This window comes from Hordeum vulgare, chromosome 1H (assembly GCF_904849725.1).
Source record: "Hordeum vulgare subsp. vulgare chromosome 1H, MorexV3_pseudomolecules_assembly, whole genome shotgun sequence".
Lineage (NCBI taxonomy): Eukaryota > Viridiplantae > Streptophyta > Magnoliopsida > Poales > Poaceae > Hordeum > Hordeum vulgare.
In genome coordinates, this window is record NC_058518.1 from 242,210,384 (window position 1) to 242,216,797 (window position 6,414).

The following is a 6,414-nucleotide window of genomic DNA, read 5'->3' on the forward strand; positions in this document are numbered from 1 at the left end:
TAGCGGATGCCTTGAGCAGAAAGGCTTGATCCTTGAATGCCATGATCAAGGAAAGGCTACCCGCATTGTATGAGGAACTTGAGAGCTTTGGGTTGGAGCTACTTGAACCAGGATTCTTGGCCAACCTCGAAGCGAAGCCTACACTGATGGACAATATTAAGGAGGCCCATAAGGGACAGGAGATCATTAAAGGTATCAAGAAGAAAAATCAAGGATGGCAAGGCCCCATAATTCCCCATGGGCGAGGAGGGTGTTGTGTGGTTTGGGAACCGCATTTGCAAACCCAACAAAGATGACCTCAAGAACCTGATCTTGCGATAAGCACATGACACTCCATATTCTATTCACCCTAGAGGAACCAAGATGTACCAAGACCTCAAGGAAAGGTTCTGGTGGCATGGCATGAAGAGGGAAATAGCTTCGTATGTCTCTAAGTGCGACATATGCCAGAGGGTCAAGGCTGAGCACCAACGACCTGCTCGGCTGCTTCTGTTGGAAACATGCCCTAGAGGCAATAATAAATTAGTTATTATTATATTTCTTTGTTCATGATAATCTTTTATTATCCATGCTAACAACTTTTGCCACATGCAACTCAAACCTCTACTTCGTAGTTCTTCCTCTAAATCAGTTTTCTAAGGAGCTCGGGCGGAGCCCTGCAGGAATAGATCATCACCATCACCGGCGCACCGTCACTCTGACCGAGAACTCATCTACTTCCCCGCCCCTCTTGTTGGATCAAGAAGGCGGAGATCGTCATCGAGTTGTACGTGTGCGGGACGCGGAGGAGCCGTTCGTTCGGCACTTGATCGGGACGGATCCTGGGACGGATCGTGAGACGGATCACAAGACGGTTCGTGGGACGGATCGTGAAGACGTACCACTACATCAACCACGTTTATTAACGCTTCCTCCTAGCGATCTACAAGGGTATGTGGATCCGATCTCCCTCTCGTAGATGAACATCACCATGATAGGTCTTCGTGTGCGTAGGAAAAAATTTGTTTCCCATGCAACGTTCCCCAACAGTGCCATCATGAGCTAGGTTCATGTGTAGATGTAATCTCGAGTAGAACACAAAAGGTTTTTGTGGGTGTTGATGTTCAATTTGCTGCCCTCCTTAGTATTTTCTCGATTCGACGGTATTGTTGGATTGAAGCGGCCCGAACCAACATTACTCGTACGCTTACGAGAGACCGTTTCATCGACTAACATGCAACTTGTTGCATAAAGATGACAGGCGGGTGCCTGTTTCTTCAAATTTAGTTGAATTGGATTTGACCGAGGCGGTCCTTGGGGAGAGGTTAAATAGCAATTTGCACATCTCCGTTGTGGTTTTGCGTAAGTAAGATACGATCATACTAGATACCCATAGCAGCCACGTAAAACATGCAACAACAAATTAGAGGACGTCTAACTTGTTTTTGCAGGGTATGCTTGTGATGTGATATGGCCAAAGACATGATGTGATATATTGGATGTATGAGATGATCATGTTGTAATAGTTAATATCGACTTGCACGTCGATGCTATGGCAACCGGAAGGAGCCATAGGGTTGTCTTTAAACTAACGTTTGTGTTTGCAGATGCGTTTACTATATTGCTAGATTGTAGCTTTAGTAGTAATAGCATAGATAGCACGACAACCTCGATGGCGGCACGATGATGGAGATCATGGTGTGGCGCCGGTGACGATGAAGATCATGTTGGTGCTTTGGTGATGAAAATCAAGAAGCACAAGATCATGGACATATCATGTCACTTATGAATTGCATGTGATGTTAATCCTTTTATGCACCTTATCTTGCTTAGAACGTCGGTAGATTTATAAGGTGATCCCTCACTAAAATTTCAAGATAAAATTGTGTTCTCCCCGACTGTGAACCGTTGCGACAGTTCGTCATTTCGAGACACCACATGATGATCGGGTGTGATAGACTCAACGTTCACATACAACAGGTGCAAAACAGTTGCACACGCGGAACACTCGGGTTAAACTTGACGAGCCTAGCATGTACAGACATGGCCTCGGAACACAAGAGACCGAAATATCAAGCATGAATCGTATGGTTGATATGACTAACATAGAGAAGTTTACCACTGAAACTATAATTCAAGTCACGTGATGATCAGACTTGAGTTAGTGGATTTGGAGGGGAGTATAACTCATGCGCCACTCAAAAGACTAGAGGGATGTATATTTTGAGTTGGAGTTATTAGTAATATGATTAGCTAAACTCAATTATAATGAACATAGTCAAAAAGGTCTTTATGTTGTAGCTTGCGATGTAGCTCCACTGTTTTTTTATATGTTCCTAGAGAAAATTTAGTTGAAAGATGATAGTAGAAATTTTGCAGACCGGGTCCATGAACTGAGGATTGTCCTCATTGTTGCGCAGAAGGCTTATGTCCTTAATGCACTTCTCGTGGTGCTACACCTCGAGCGTCGTCTGTGGATGTGGCGAACATCTGACATACACGTTTTGACGACTACATGATAGTTCACTGCATAATACTTAACGTCTTAGAAGTAAGGCGCCGAAGACGCTTTTTGAACGTCATGGAACATATGAGATGTTCTAAGAGATGAAATTGGGATTTCATGCTCGTGCTCTTGTTGAGAGGTATGAGACCTCCGACAATATTCTTTGTCTACGAAGTAAAGGAGAAAAGCTCAATCGTTGAGCATGTGCTCAGATTGTCTGAGTACAACAGTCGCTTGAATCAAGTGGGAGTTAATCTTCCAGATAAGATAGTGATTGTTCTCCAAAGTCACTGCCACCAAGCTACTAGAGCTTCGTGATGAACTATAACATATCAAGGATAGATATGATGATCCTTGAGCGATTCGCAATGTTTGACACTGCGAAAGTAGAAATCAAGAAGGAGCATTAGTTGTTGATGGTTAGTAAAACGACTAGTTTCAAGAAGGGCAAGGGCTAGAAGGGATACTTCATGAATCGTAAAACCAGCTGCTGCTCTAATGAAGAAACCCAAGGTTGAACCCAAACCCGAGACTAAGTGCTTCTGTTATGAGGGGAACGGTCACTGAGGTGGAACTACCCTAGATACTTGGTAGATGAGAAGGTTGGCAAAGTCGACTAAAGTATATTGGATATACCTGATATTGATGTGTACCTTACTAGTATTCCGAGTAGCACCAGGGTGTTAGATACCGGTTCAGTTGCTAAGTGTTAGTAACTTGAAGTTATAGCTACGGATTAAGAGGATACTAGCAAGGGTGAGGTGACGATGTGTGTTGGAAGTAATTCTAATGTTGATGTGATCAAACATCGCACGCTCCCTCTACCATCGGGATTGGTGTTAAACCTAAATAATTGTTATTTGGTGTTTGCGTTGAGCATGAACATGATTGGATCATGTTTATTGCAATACGATTATTCATTTAAAGAGAATAATGGTTATTATATTTTCTTGAATAACTACCTTCAATGGTTTATTGAATCTCGATCGTAGTGGTACACATGTTCATAATATTGATGCCAAAAGATACAAAGTAGTAATGATAGTACCACTTACTTGTGGCACTGCCACTTGAGTCATGTTGGTATAAAATGCATAAAGAAGCTCCATGCTGATGCATCTTTGTACTCACTCATTTTTGAAACATTTGAGGCATGCAAACCATACCTATTGTTATAAACGCATGAAGAAACTGCATGCGGATGGATCGTTTGGACTCACTTGATTTTGAATCACTTAATACATGCAAATCATACCACATGGGCAAGATGACTGAAGGCCTCGTTTTCTAGTGAGATGGAACGAGAAAGTAACTTGTTGGAAGTAATACATTTTTTATGTGTGCAGTCCAATGAGTGTTGAGGCACGGAGTGGATATCGTTATGTTCTTATTCATTGACGATTTGAGTCGATACACGAGTATTTTCTTGATGAATCACAAGTCTGAAATGTTGAAAATTTCAAAGCTATTTCGCAGTGAAGATCGTCGTGACAAGAGGATAAACTGTCTACGATATGATCACAGAGATGAATATCTGAGTTGCGAGTTTTGGTACACAGTTAAGAGAATGTGGAAATTGTTTCGCAATTCATGCCACCTAGAACACCATAGTGTGATGGTGTGTCCAAACGTCATAGCCGCGCCCTATTTGATATGGTGCATACTATGATGTCTCTTATCGAATTACCACTATCGTTTATGGGTTATGCATTAGAGACAACCGCATTCACTTCAAATAGGGCACCGCATATTTCCGTTGAGATGACACAGTATGAACTATGGTTTGGAGAAACATGAGTTGTCGTTTCTTGAAAGTTTGGGGCTACGACGATTATGCGAAAAAGTTTCAGTATGATAATCTCGAACCCAAAGCGGATAAAAGCATCTTCATAGGATATCCAAAACAGTTCGGTACGTCTCCTATCTCATATTCGGAAGCAAAGTGTTTGTTTCTAGAAACAGTTCCTTTCTCGAGGAAAGGTTTCTCTCGAAAGAATTGAGTGGGAGGGTGGTGGGACTTGATGAGGTTATTGAACCGTCACTTCAACCAGTGTGTAGAAGGGCGCAGGAAGTTGTTCCTGTGGCGCCTACACCAATCAAAGTGGAAACTGATGATGGTGATCATTAAGCTTAGGATCAAGTTAATACAAACCTCGTAGGTCGACAAGGTCGTGTACTACTATATAGTGGTACGGTAACCCTGTCTTGGAGGTCATGTTATTGAACAAAAATGAACCTATGAGCTATAGAGAAGCGATGGTGGGCCCGGATTCCGTCAAATGTCTTGAGGCCATGAAATCCAAGAGAGGATCCATGTATGAAAACAAAGTGTAGACTTTGGAAGAACTACTTGATGGTCATAAGACTATTAAGTAAAGATGGATATTTAAAACGAAGACAGACGATGATGGTGAAAAGTCACTATTAAGAAAAGCTCGACTTGTCGCAAAGGTGTTTCCGACAAGTTCGAAGAGTTGACTATGATGAGACTTTCTCACTCGTAGTGATGCTAAAAATCTGTTGGAATTGTGTTAGCAGTTGCTGCATTAATTATGAAATATTGCACATAGGATGTCAAAACATTGTTTCCTCGACAGTTTCCTTGAGGAAAGGTTGTATGTGATACAACCAAAAGGTTTTGTCGATCCTAAAGATGCTAACAAGTATGCAAGCTCCAGCGATCCTTCTATGGACTGGTCCAAGCATCTCGGAGTTGGAATATATGCTTTGATGAGATGATCAAAGATTTTGGGTTTATACAAGGTTTATGAGAAACTTGTATTTCCAAGGAAGTGAGTGGGAGCACTATAGAATTCCTAATAAGTATATGTGGTTGACATATTGTTGGTCGGAAGTAATGTAGAATTTTTGTAAACCATAAAGGTTTGTTTGAAAGGAGATTTTCAAAGGAAAACCTGGATAGAGCTACTTGAACATTGAGCGTCAAGATCTATAGAGATAGGTCAAAACGCTTAATAGAACTTTTAATGAAATGCATGCCTTGATAAGTTTTTGAAGGAGTTCAAAATAGATCAGCAAAGAAGGGGTTCTTGGTTGTGTTGTAAGGTGCGAATTTGAGTAAGACTCAAATCCCGACGACGGCAGAAGAAAGAGAAAGGACGAAGGTCGTCCCCTATAGCCATAGGCTCTAAAGTATGCCATGTTGTGTACCGCACCTGATGTGTGCCTTGCCATGAGTTTGTCAAGGGGTACAAAGAGTGATCCAGGATTGAATCACTAAACAGCGGTCAAAGTTATCATTAGTAACTAATGGACTAAGGAATTTTTCTCGATTATGGAGGTGATTAAAGAGTTCGTCGTAAAGGGTTACGTCGATGCAAGCTTTAACACTAATCTGAATAACTCTAAGGAGTAAAGCGGATACGTATAGTGGAGTAGTCATTTGGAATAGTTCCAAATGGCACGTAGTAGCGGCATCTACAGGATAACATATAGATTCGTAAAGCACACACAGATCTGAAAGGTTCAGACTCGTTGACTAAAACCTCTCTCACAAGCAAGACGTGATCAAACCTCAGAACTGTACGGGTGTTGGATTCGTTAAAATCACATAGTGATGTGAACTAGATTATTGACTCTAGTGCAAGTAGGAGACTGTTGGAAATATGCCCTAGAGGCAATAATAAATTAGTTATTATTATATTTTTTTGTTCATGATAATCGTTTATTATCCATGCTATAAATGTATTGATTGAAAACTCAAATACATGTGTGGATACATAGACAAAACATTGTCCCTAGTAAGCCTCTAGTTGACTAGCTCGTTGATCAAAGATGGTCAAGGTTTCCTGACCATAGACAAGTGTTGTCACTTGATAACGGGATCACATCATTGGGAGAATGATGTGATGGACAAGACCCAAACTATAAACGTAGCATATGATCGTGTTAGTTTATTTTTACTATTT